General features: G+C 33.3%; 1 pseudogene across 1 annotated transcript; it reads left to right on the top strand.

Annotated features, from left to right (window-relative positions):
* Positions 1–5635: 5635 nt before the first annotated feature.
* LOC149154115 (LOB domain-containing protein 1 pseudogene) lies at positions 5636–6842 on the top strand (annotated as a pseudogene). Its single transcript, XR_016263345.1, has 2 exons — positions 5636–5916; positions 6510–6842. The product of XR_016263345.1 is annotated as an LOB domain-containing protein 1 pseudogene (transcript).
* Positions 6843–14046: the final 7204 nt, after the last annotated feature.

A 14046-nucleotide genomic window follows, 5' to 3' on the forward strand; every position in this document is an offset into this window, starting at 1 on the left:
CCCTATTTTTTCTCCTTTGGTTAGATGATCAATTCAAGATAGATAGGCATAAAAGATTATATCTGATCAAAAATTTATAAAAGAACATTGGAAAATTTTCTCCAAAATCTAGCTAAATTGATTTGGGATAAGTATTTTGTCAAGTCCATCTCAGGCCTAGACTTCGCAAAAATCTAGAAGCGCTGACTGAAAATAGACTCTCGACTTACTCTGGACTAGAGATTTCTCCATGCACTCTCATACTCCCACAAATTTCTCCATCATACCTAATTTTTTCCCTCCACTTGGCCAATTTATTATATAAATAATACCCTGTAATACACATATTGATAAATAATATATAAAAACCCTTTACCCTCTATTATATGACCAATATATGATTTTATGTTTCCCTCATTTTTTGTGCCCCAATATGAATGTACATGGTATGGTATCTCATTGTCAGTGAAGCCCTCATGGTGTCAGGCCATATTTGACATATAGAAAACTAAGACTTGAATACATCATAAAAGCATAAGCCGTTTTCAGTGGGCTGAAGCAAAATTGAGTAGATAGAATGAAAGAAAGCTAATAGATAATACATTTTAATCAGTTTTAGAGAAATACATTTGCATGGGATCCTTTTGCCCGAACTTGACGGGTCTGGTGGATCCTCGTTATCAGATTCACATAGGATATGCCCCTTAACTTGAGAAAGATGACCATCAAATCTTTTCCAAGCAAAAGCGTTGATTCCTTAACATTCTATTGATATCTTCTAAGGTGGTGAAGACATTATACCACTCCACTTGCTTTTCCTTTAAGACAAGCCCCAACATGGTTTTCATTTGTCAATGTAAGGCCACAGAGTTTAGATATTGTTTCTTCCTTCCCCTAGTGTGCCCAAGATTAGGAATAAAAGTAGACATATCCTCTAATATTTTTGAATTAGAGTGGGATTATTTCTCCACCCCAACTTGAGTTTCTAATTTATGTGTCTCTTTCCTTATTTCTAGCAGAAATGCATTAGTGTGTGACAACCAATTCATGAGCAAAAATCCTTGCTTCTTTCTACCCCTATGGATTGTTGCCCCCTCCCTGATGCCTACAATGCATTTTCTGCCTAAGAGAGATGTTTGAAACTGGGTGGGCACACCTGGAGCAACTATTATAAATACATCCACATGCAAAAAAATAAGAAATGAAACTAGACACATCCATGTTAGAGATAGAGTTCCAACCCACTAAATCATCCCTAAAACTCGTGACATGGACCTTAGACCCACTGGAATCACTTGGGTGTTGTACAATAGTCACAGAAACCTCTTAAAAGGTCCCCTTCCCCAACACCATTAAATATATGCCCAAACACACACATTACATTGAACCGAGGTCGCAAAAAACTCTTAGACACCTAGGAAGCCAAAACCAAAAAACCTTCTAGCCCAAACCTTACGATTCATTAGACAATGCTCACTAAATTTATCATAAAATTTAGCAATAGAACCAAACATTACAAATGTAAGGAGATTCCTAAGAAAAAGATGAAAACTTGTTGCCAAAACCTTGCGAATCCAAGAAATAGACTAAATCTAAAGACCCCAACATATAGAAATCAAACCTATAACCTGAGACCTTACCCCAACACATAAGTCAAAAAAAATTGTCAAGCAATGGGAGGAATCAACCTGAATTCTAGCGTAGGGGGTTGAAAGTGAAGTCCACACCATCCCACCACATGCTAAGGTTCCAAGCTTCAAGCTAGAGACCTAAACACCAAAGGCAGTTCATTTCTGCCACCAACACCCTCGCAAGACAAAGAGCCCTATCTTTGTTTCACTACAATGGACCCAAACTAGAATGCGAAGCACCATTCACCACCGACTAGGTTAGAAAGCACCCATAAGGAGGCCAAGGACCTAGCCTCCCTTCCTCCCCTCAATCCATCGCTAACTACTCTGCAAGACATCATTTGGACAGGTTTATAATAAGTTCAGACCATCTGGGGTTTTGCATGTGAATGCATGCAAGGGGGTGGTTGCACCCCCTCCTTGTAAATGCACATCACGTCTAAGGGTGGTAGGCACAACCCCCCATGTCTCGTCATTACTCACATTAACACTCCCATAGGGGAACGTTATTGCACAACTAATAAAATAAACTATTATAGATATTCTAGGGTTGAGTAAATAATGTTTGGAAAACGAAAAAATAAGATAATATATATATATATATATATATATATATATATATATATATATATATATATATATATATATATATATATATATATATATATACACACACACACACACACACACATATATATATATATATACATATGAAAATCCTATTATAACTTAGTTGTTAAACTAGCATCATTGTTATTCCAAGAAAATCACACCACCTAAAATTACCTGTTAGTGGTTCATAATGCCTCTAAGTCTTGGGTGGTTACATCCAAAAAATTCTTTTTAGCAAACAGAAAGTTTTAAGAAATACTCCAAGCCAAAATTTTAAAACGTACTCTAGGCCAAATAAATATTTATAATTATATAACTATTGTTTGAAAAATAATTTTAAATTATTAATATTAAAAAATAATGTTAAGAAAATATACTAAATTCTTAATTTTGATAGATATAAAAATTTCCAACCATATGTATATATATATAGGTTAGCTAGAATTATTTAAATCATCGACTTTGTGTACCTTCAATATTTATAAAAAAGAATCAAGTAATAAAATTGAGTTGTCTATAGTGCGATTTTTTGGAGTTTTTGTTGCGGAAATCCAGTGGAGGTGAAATCTTGATTTGTGCTATTTAAACTAGCTTTTTGACTTTATATATGGATTTAACACCATAAAAAACCCTTAGGGCACTTCTATTGTGCAAGGTTTATCCATCAAACTTGTGATTTCAATGAATTCCCGCCCTATTTTAAAGAAATTACACTCGGAAAATCCACCAAAAAAACTTCCAAAAAACACATTAAAAACGACTCCAATAAAATCTATCCACACTTACCATTTAAATAATATATTCTAATAAAAACCAAACCACAATTTATAAATGGACGACGTATGGACACGAATTCTTTTTGAATAAGGGAAAATCTAGGTATCTAGGTATAACCACAAGGACGGTAGGTCCATTATCGAAATTTTGTATCAAAACTTTCTCATATACATATTTGGTAGATTAGCTGGACCCCAGCCTAATATTTTGATATAATATATATTCACATTTTCAATTATTAAAAAAAAAGATAACGTGATATAAAAATTCTCCGAAAAAAGTCATTTATCATTTAGACAACTTTTAAACCTAAAAATACAAAACGTCAAAAGTTTAGTTGACTAAGTGAGAGACTCATCAATACCAATAAAGGGTACGTGATTTTTCCTTTGGTTTTCAATGTACTATCAACGAATTTAAGGCTCCTAGTGCAGCGTACATTACTACTAGCTGGCCGGTTGCCTACCAATCTCCTCCTTTCAATTGCCTTCTCCGAAAATACAGGTTGCAATTTGCAAGCGAGATTGAACATGCAGCTCATAACGCCGCCACGTCACTGTCTGTTCTCCTCATGGAATTTCCATAACAATTCCGCGCAGTCGATGGTCAGTTTCAGATTGCCACACCGACCACGGTTGGCACCGTAAGACTATTTGACTTTCTGGATGAATGCAACATGTGCACGCAGATTAGATATGCTTTTTGTCCAGAGTGACAAAATCCAGACTATGATATATTGACACCTTCTCAAATTCTCCGTGCCTTCTTTCTCTTTCGATTTCTCTCTACGGCAAGACAGGAAATTGGTTATTCACGTAATGAGAATGTAGATTCGTATTGATCGATTTGATTTGAGACGCATATATATATATATAAATTGTTATGATTTCTTTATAATGGTAAGTTTTGTTTTTGGGTTAAACGTTAATATAATTTACTGTAAAATAGTTATATATATATATATATATATATATATATATATATATATATATATATTTTAAATTTCGGTGGAACTACATTTTTATTTTTGTAAGTTTGGTGGAATTACATCTTCATTTTTGTAAATTTGGTAGAATTATATTTTCATCATATATAATATATCACCTGATAGGGGCAAGGAATTGAAGTTGTGACTTGTAATATATCACCCCATAAGGCCAAGGAATTGAAGTTATCACACGTATAATATATCACCTAATAGGGACAAGGAGTTGAAGTTGTGACCCAATGTCTTAGAGCACGAATATCCAAAACCTCTTAGACAAATGATATATTAATTTACAATAAAATGAGTATTCTTTTTGCTATTTAATATATGTTTTTCTTTTCTTATTTAAAATGTGTTTTTAATGTATTATTAAATTAAAAAAATTGAAAAAAGAAATTATATAAATTTAATAATTTAAATATATTATTTTAACTTTTTAAGGAAGTTTCCAATTATTAAAGAATAAAAGTAGAACTTCATACTTTGAATAAAGAATAAATATAGAAACTACTAAAACAAAATATTTAAAATAATTTATTTATAATTTGCATAAGAGTCAAACCTCACTCGAATAAAAGGCTCGTAACTTTCTTCGAAAAGGATGATGTCACACCTCACGAATCCATACCTAACACAATATTCAATTTTCCATTTTAACAAATCTAAAAATAATTTCATTATTAATAAAAGAATATTTTAAAAAAACAAGTTTATTTTTTATTTAATTTTATTAAATAAACATTTATTTTATTTTATTTTATTGAAGAATTTATTTTTAGTTTATGAGACAGTATTTTTTGGCCTAAATTACATGTAATAAACTTAATTAAATAAATTACATGTAATAAACTTAATCAAATAAATTTATGTAATTGAGAAAAATCATATTTATCCTTTTTATTTAATTATTAATAAAAGAATATTTTAAAAAATAAGTTTATTTTTTATTTAATTTTATTAAATAAACGTTTATTTCATTTTATTTAAGAATTTATTTTTAGCTTATGAGAAATTTTTTTGGTGTAAATCACATGATAACACATGATAAATTGAGTAATAAACTTAATTAAATAAATTTATGTAATTGAGAAAAATCATATTTATCTTTCTATTACATTTTAATAATTACACAACATTTTAGCTTCATGACCAATATATTTTTATAATAACTTTTAATTTTATTATTATTTAATTTTATATTATAATATGGAAATAAGATATCAAAATTAATTAAAAATTAAATATAAATTTTAGTAATAATTATATGGTGTTTTGAAGATGAATCAAACTAGCTGATTAGAAACTCATTAGCTGATTAGAAACTCATTGACCAGACTCCTCCCAAAAAAAATCTCCAAAATGCAAGGACCTACTCAAAAATATCCCCCTGAAATCTAAAACCAGGTAAAGTTTATGCATTCAAATTCAAAACTAGTCAGGTAGGTCAAGGTACATCTAATGTCGTCACGTCAAAGACCTCCATCCACACAGACAGACCTATATGCCTCCATCTGCCCAGACAGACCTATATATTTAGCGCGCTTCTTTTCATCTGCTTATCATTGCCTTTTCCTTCCTCCTTTCAGGTCCAGGATCCACAGGTTTCCAGCTCTGCTGCACGGACCGTGACAACAAATATTAGCGGCAAGGCAAGCACTAATAAGTTGAATTACTCGTAATATAATATTATATTGCAAAGCTAAGGGATGCAGTGTGAGAAGAAGTCTGATTTGGTGTGCAATTGTTGTGCAGATGAGCGATCTGTCTGGTTGGAAGGAAGAGACCTCTGCATGCAGTGGTTGCAGGATCCAGAGAAAAAAATGTTCAGATAAATGCGTACTCGCGCCATATTTTCCGCAGAGCGAACCCCAGAAGTTCATATCGGTACACAGAGTTTTCGGACATGGCCGCGTCGTCAAATTACTACAGGTTTGTTACGGCACAACATTGCATATTTGAAATGCAAAAATATTGTTTGGACTAATATCAATTCCCTAAAGTTAAATTAATCTCTCACCTTGCTCCAACTTTTGAAATAAATTAGTGGAATCCCGAAGTGTGGGAGGAATCATGGTATTTATGGAATCTCTAATTTTGATTCAGGGGATTTTAGTTATTTGTTTGGAAAGTTTATTAATATTTAAGGGTTTTGGTGTAACTGTAAATTTTTTTATTATTAATTTTCACAGTAGAGATACTAGAATTCGACGAATCAGGACATCTCTATAGAATCTATAATTTTCATTCTGGGCATCTACTTACCTAGTTGCAATGATGTAACTGCAAATCTCTTCACTAATGATTTTCTCTTTGAGAACCCTAAAAATCCTAATTACTGGTTTGAAAAATTTACAAACAGCTGTAACTTTTGGTATAACTGAAAACCTCTACACTAAGAAATAGTAAAGTCATTGAGATCGTGCTCGCAGTGTCTACTTTTGTTCTCTTACAATCTTCCAGCTTTAAAATTAAATGTAAAAAGTATATGTGATTAAGTGGTTGATTGTGTGAATTTTGGATAGGAACTTCCGGCCGAGAAGAGAGGTGATGCTGTAAGCAGCATGGTGTACGAAGCAGAAGAAAGAATTCGAGATCCTGTCCATGGCTGTGTAGGAGTTATCAATGATCTCCAGAGAAAATTAGCAGAGCTGCAATTGCAACTGGAGTCCACACAAGTAGAGCTCGCTAACATTATCGCCGAACATGACAATCTCTTAACACTGCTTACAGGATATGAGCCCTATGGTTCGTATCCCAATATTTACAGCGCCCCACTTCAAGAGTTTGAAGACACGATCGTGAACTCCAGTGCTTTAGACAATGACGATCCAGTGCCGTTATGGGAAAAATTTTGAGGTGATGACGGTTGTATGTTTTAACAGTCGAATCGCTGAGTGATGCTGTGTGGAGGTGGGATTATGGATCCCTGATCAGATAAATAAACGAGTATTAAGTAAATTAGTTATATGAAAATCTTTAAATTAAATAATGGTTAAAAGTTATATCTTAAATTAAAAAAACTACTATATTTTGTTCCAACCAGAAGGATAATATATGCTTGTTTTATTGATGAATGTCTATTTATTCACCTTTCATTGCAAATCCAAACTTGATTGTAGATGTTTTTGCCAGGCTTGGCCATAATGTTAACAATTTACTATCAGTCATTGATTTTCACTATGCGGTTAATCTCTCCGCTGATTTGAATCTACAAAGTTTTCACATTACCAATTACTTCGCAGCTGGGCTTTACAGTGATTGGAATGTACAATCGCAGTTGGGCTTTCTGGTAATATTAAGATGTAAGATTATTAAAACAAAACAAAATCATTCTTTATTTATAAAAATAGAAAACAAAAAAAATTGTATGTAAAAATAGTAACTTATATCATTTCAACACAGTTCAAGACAATATATATATATATTAAGATTTTGGTTAGACAATATATATATTAAGATATTTTTTTATTTTCTTTTGGGCACATTAATCCATTTGATGTATAGGTTTTGAGACAATTTCATTTATGGCGGTTCGACACTATTTATTGTTTCCTTATTACTATCCAAGTGATCTAAGTTCTGGTAATGTAATCAATATAGTTCAAGACTATATATATATATATATTAAAATTTTGGTTTTAATGTTTATATAAAGGTTTTTTTTTTCTTTTCTTTTGCACATTAATCCATTTGATGTATAGGTTTTGAGGCAATTTTATTTATGGCGGTTCCACAATATTTGTTGTTTCCTTATTACTATCCAAGTGATCTAATTTCTGGCAATGTTTATGCCTGCTCATTGCATAGTGAAGACCAATGATGTGCCTCTTACGTCTCCCTTCAAATGTTGGTCCTATACAAGTGATCTAATTTCTGGCAATGTTTATGCTTGCTCATTGCATAGTGAAGGCCAATGATGTGCCTCTTACATCTCCCTTCAAATGTTGGGCCCCGATGTTTGAGGGATGAGATGGGGCTACCTAAGGCTGAAGGACTTGATTTGGCTATAGAAGTCTTTGGTTGTTGCATGTGGGTTTGTTTGTCAACTGATGAATTCATGGAACCATTTAATCTTTTGCATCTTACTATCCATGGACCTTATGCATGGGATTCACGGGGGAGAGATCCCTTTAGAAGGAGGACAAGAAGTCTAGAGATGATTGAGATGTTGACAAATCCTACAACAAGAAAGTTGTGTTTTTGTAATCTAGTGGCTGCGAATAAACTATGTTGTTCTAATTGATGAGGATTTTTTCCAATAACCCTTTAGTGAGATCTATTTAACCAGATATGCAAGCAAAGGAAACAATACCCTTCTCAAGCCTATTTGTATCTACATTAATGAAATGGCCGAATGAATTACCCACATCAGCTAAGACATCCAGATGTGGCAAATGAATAGTCATGTTCAAGAGTCTTACCCAAACTAGAGTGACTGGATATGACATAGAAAGAGGGTTAAAACTAGGAAACCGTTGCTTGAAGAAGAGATGAGAATGGCCCCAAAAAACCATTTAACGATCTTGAATATTTTTGAACTATACTACAAAGAAACCCTTTGAACAAAAAAAAGATCACTATTCGGTGACTAGGTTTGATGCCCCCATTCTAGAAGTGCACTAGCCAAAGTCCATAATGCATTAAAATGAAAAATAATGGCATGTTGCAAATAATCTATGCAAGTACTAGTAGGTTGAAGATTCTTCACTTTGATATTTGGATTCTCTTCTTCTTATCCACATTGAAGGCTAGAGTTGAGAGATATTTAGGGGTTGTATGTGAAAGCCTTGGCTTTAAGACATCCTTAAAGGATCTACTATCCCAACCTCTCGCTCCACTGTTTAATCTTGAACCTAAGAAGAATGTATTTTCCTTGGCTATGCCATAATATTTCAGCAATTTACATTCCTAAACCTATCTCACTCTATGAAGGAGTCGTATATAGGCGGAGGGGATTCTTGTTCAATCCTGGATTATGGCTATGAGTATAGAGACAAGATCAGAAACATTCACCTAAATATAGAAAGAACCCTCAGAGATTGGCCTCACAAATATGGAAAAATTCAATACATCTAGGTAAATTGTTAGGTCCCCATAATACTAGTGTATTCCCTTTATTGTTATTGTTAGTGTAGCCTCCTATTGTTATTGTTGTGTCCATGTATCCCCCATGTTGTTATTGTTGTTCTCCATAGAAGCCCAATATTGTTATTGTTGTTCCCTTACATTATTATTGTCGTAGGCTATGATTATATTGTTACCCCTTAGACTCCTATATATACCAAGGAAGTCTTATCATTTGTATCATCCAAGAATTGTTCATTTATATGATATAAAGGAGGTTTCTCCCTCAAATAGGATATTTATCAAGTCATTGATCTATCTATTCTTCTATTTTGTGAGATGGTTGCATAAAATTTGGTATGAGAGCTTTGGATTCTAGGGTTTTTCTTCTTCGAAAAACTCATCTTGGAATTTTTGCTATAAAAAAAATTTCTACGAGGCTTCACATGTTGAAATTGCAACCACGTGAAGCAAAAGTATTGATGAAATTTGTGTACTAATTTAAAATCTTGGTTCACTATATTTTTGGATATATGATCCGAGGAAGCTAGGGTTTTTGCAAACTCCAGAATTCCATCTCAAACAGGTGACATAGGGAAAATAATCATAACTTTCTCCTTGAGAATTGAATTTAAAATTTATAAAAGGTGACTGAAATTTTACGGACTTCAGTTTTTTGGGTATCATTTTCAGAACCAAATATTGAAATAGTGATACATGGCACTCTGTACAAGTTCGCTCTACTGAACCAGTCTATAATCAAGTCATCGTGGTAGATTGGGAATCACTCTTTCTTGAGGAATCCAATCTTGGTCTGACTTATGGAATTGGAAATAGGACTCAGAGTGCTACTAGAAGACAAAATTTGAGACCCTGGGAGGCCAAAATTGTTAAGATAAAATAGTTTCAATATTGTGCTCCTAAAAGTAAGAAAAATATGTGTAATGTTTTTAAATTTTTTACATAACTTTTGTTTCAAAAATCTGTTTGAAGTGATTCAAAATGGATAGTGAAGCATAGATATCATTGATTGATTCTAAAATGTCTCGAAACAAAAAAAAAAATGGATACACTTAGTAAGAAACTACAAATCTCTACTCTGACCCATGAAGAAGAGGAAGAAATGCAACAAGATATATCAAAATTACAAGACCAAGTGCAACAAATTTCGCTCTCGCAAAGAGTAACAAAAAATAAATTGGAATCTAAGATGGATGGTTTAGAAGAATAATTAAAAGGAAACATGGATTCTTTTAAAGTAGACATGGATGCAATGAATGTCAAGTTGGAAGTGTTGACAAAGTTGTTGCAAGAAAGGTTTCCCAGTGGTGACAAGGTAATCCATGAAAATCACGATGAGGACACAAGGAATATGAATTATGATTTTAGATACTCCAGTGTGGAGTTTAAGAACCACCACATATGAGGACTTTTGATGGAAAAAGACCCGATAACATGGATACTGTAGCTGGAACAATATTTTGATCTACATGATGTGCAACACACACAAAAGCTAGGCACTGCATCCTTATATTTAGAACCCACTCAATTCGTATGGTATCGATGGATTTGTTCTTGTAAACTAATTGTTACTTGGTCAATTTTTACGCAGGAAATGATAGCAGTTATGCGGATACAAAGAACAACACATTATTTAGTCAATTAATCAATCTTAAACAAAAGGGTTCAATGAAGGAGCACATTGAGGACTTCCAAAAAGTGAATATCAAGGTAACTTCTATTCCAAATGAGCATAGAATTGATGTCTTTATAGCGACTTTGAAGGATGAGATCCAACATGGGGTTCACCTTCGGGAACCTGATCCATTGGAGAAGGAATTTAGGGTGGCAAGAAAGTTTGAAAGAACAATTATGGCAATAAGGAATTCTACCACTCACAACTATAAAGATGGAAGTGTTTCTGACCCTAGACTTCCACAACCTACAAGATTGACGGCATAACAAATGGAGGAAAAAAGAGAAACAGGGCTTTATTACCATTATGATAGAAAATACACTAAAGGTCATAAGTGTGATGAGAAGAAATTATTCTACATATATTGGGAAGAGGAGGAAGAAAAGGAATAAGAAACACCAAAAGAGGAGGATATACACTATGATCCAATCCTAGAGAAAGAAGAAATGAATCCGACCATATCTTCCAATACATTGGTAGGAATTACCACTCCTCAAACTCTCAAGATAGAAGGATATATCAAGAAGAAAAGGTAATAGTGTTGATTCATTTGGGTAGTAACCATAATTTTATTTATTGCAAGATAGCGAAGGAATTGAATTTCTTCCTATATCTAGCACCGAAGTATCAAGTGATGGTTGAAAATGGAGTAACTATAAATCTCTTTGGAAAGTGTCATAATATCAAGCTAACCATGGGGGAATGTGTACTGAATAGTCTAATGCTTTCCATTACAATGGGTGGTGTTGATGGTGGAGTACGAGTCCAATGATTACAATCTTTGGGGACGATAGATTTTAATTTTTAAGAACTTTTCTTGAATTTTTTTGGGAAGGAAAAGAAGTTGAAAAAGCTTTTGAAGAAATAATGTTCAATGGGGCATAATTTCACAATTAGGCTCACTAGAGGTCCAAACATCGAAATTATCTATTTCTTGAGATCTCCAAAAAGTCTTGGACAATCATTCTAAGGTATTTGAGACTCCCAAAGGCCTCCCACCTATTCATTATCATGATCATGCTATTCATTTGATTCCAGGAAGTGATCTTCCAAACATCAGACCTTACATATATTTGTATGCCCAGAAGAGTGAAATTGAACGTACGGTTGCAAAAATGCTAGAGGTTGGTATATTTCAACCTAGTCAAAGATATTTCTCTACTCCAGTAGTATTGGTGCATAAGAAGAATGGATCATGGTAAATGTGTCAGGATTATAGGGAGCTCAATAAACTCATTACTAAAGATAAATTTACCATTCCTGTCATTGATGAATTGTTGGATGAATTAAATGGAGCAATTTTCTTCATCAAGCTGGATCTTCATTCAGGATATCATCAAATTAGAATGAAGAATGAAGAAATTCTAGAAACAACATTCATAGCTCATCCGAGTCATTATGAATTTTTGGTCATGCATTTTGGCCTTACTAATGCACATTCCACATTTCAAGGTTTGATGAATTCCATTTTCAAACCATTCCTTAGAAAAATTGTGTTAGTATTTTTTGGTGATATACTAATCAACAGTGGGTCTTAGAAGGATCACGTTCAACATATTGACAGGGTGCTGAAACTATTGGAGGAGAAACAATTATATGAAAAAACCTCCAAATGTTTCATTGGAGATTCAACAATAGGTGGAATATTTGGGTCATATTGTATCCAATGAGGGTGTTAAGGCAGACCCTAAAAAAATCAAATCCATTAAGGAATGGAAAATCCCCACAACCATAAAGCATATTTGAGGATTTCTTAGGTTGACAGGGTATTATCACAAGTTTTTTAATAATTATTGGAGAATAGAAGCACATCTAACAACATTACTGAAGAAAGATGCATTTTCTTGGACTCCAGAAGTAGCTAAGAACTTTAAACATCTTAAAGAGGCAATGTGCCAAGCATCGGTCTTAGTTACACCAGAATTCACAAAAAACTTTAACGTGGAATGTGATTCCTCAGGGAAATGGAATTGGTGTTGTTTTAATGCAAGAAGAAAGACTCATTTCTTTTGAAAGTTGTCCAATCAAAGGAAGTTATTTACACAAACCTACTTATGAGAAGGAAATGTTGGAATAATTCACACACTAAATCAATGGAGACCTTATCTAATGGGAAGACACTTCAAGGAAGAAAAGGTCATGATAGTCTTCAATATTTTTTGGAACAAAGATTATATTTAGAAGAGAAACAAAAATGGGTCACAAAGATGTTGGGTTATGAATTTGAAATTATCTACAAAAAAATGGAAGCAAAATGTTGTGGTAGATGCACTCTCAAGAAAGGATGAGGATGTGGAAGCATTGCTTTGTGTCATTTATATTATCTAACGTGATTGGATAACCAAAACAAGGGATGAATGGAAGAATGATGAAGAGGTGTGGACACTCATTCAAATTTTGCAGCAAGATCCCACTACATCTTATACATTTAGTTGGAAACATGGTTCATTAGGGTATAAATATTGCTTATATATTCTTAAGAATTCCCAACTCAAGCAAAATATTATTTTCGAATTACACACCTCCTCCTTAGGAGAGCACTTAGGATTTTTAAAAACTTACCATAGGGTCAAGAAGGAATTTTTTTGGGATTGCCTTAAATCTAATATTCAGAAGTTCACGACAGAATATTTGGTTTACCAACCAAATAAGTTGAGATAATTAAGACCCCAGGTCTATTACAACCTTTATCCATTCCAATTCAACATTGGAAGGAGGTCTCAATGGATTTTTTCATAGGTTTACCCAAGTCTGAAGGAAAGAGTGTGATCACTGTGGTAGTTGATATACTTTCCAAGTATGCACGCTTTTGTGCATTATCTCATATTTTTAAAGCTAGTACAATTGCTACTGCATTTATGGAAACAATTCAAAAGTTACATGGAAACCCAAAGATTATTGTAAGTGAGAGAGATCCCATTTTCATTGGAATTTTTTGGATGGAATTATTTTCTTGTCTTGGTACTCAATTAGCTCATAGCCCATCTTATCATCCTCAATCTAACGGGCAAACTAAGATAGTCACTACAACAAAACAGGCAATTTGCACCAGATTTAGCACCAGATTTTAGTGCATTTTTTTCTTAATTTGGATGAGCAACTTGGTGCTAAATCTGGCTCTATTGTACAATTTTTAAAGCATCCTTTTTTGCACCAAATTTTGCATTTTTTTTACGCCAAATTTTCCATCACTTTTTGCATCATATTTTGCACCAAGATTTTCATTTGGTTTTACAGCAGGTTTTGCTTCTAGTTTTGTGCCATTTTTCGCATCTATTTTTGCATCATTTTCTGCTTCC

Source organism: Pinus tabuliformis, chromosome 9, assembly GCF_031772625.1.
Source record: "Pinus tabuliformis cultivar Carrire ecotype Pingquan chromosome 9, CPIR1, whole genome shotgun sequence".
NCBI classification, from domain to species: domain Eukaryota; kingdom Viridiplantae; phylum Streptophyta; class Pinopsida; order Pinales; family Pinaceae; genus Pinus; species Pinus tabuliformis.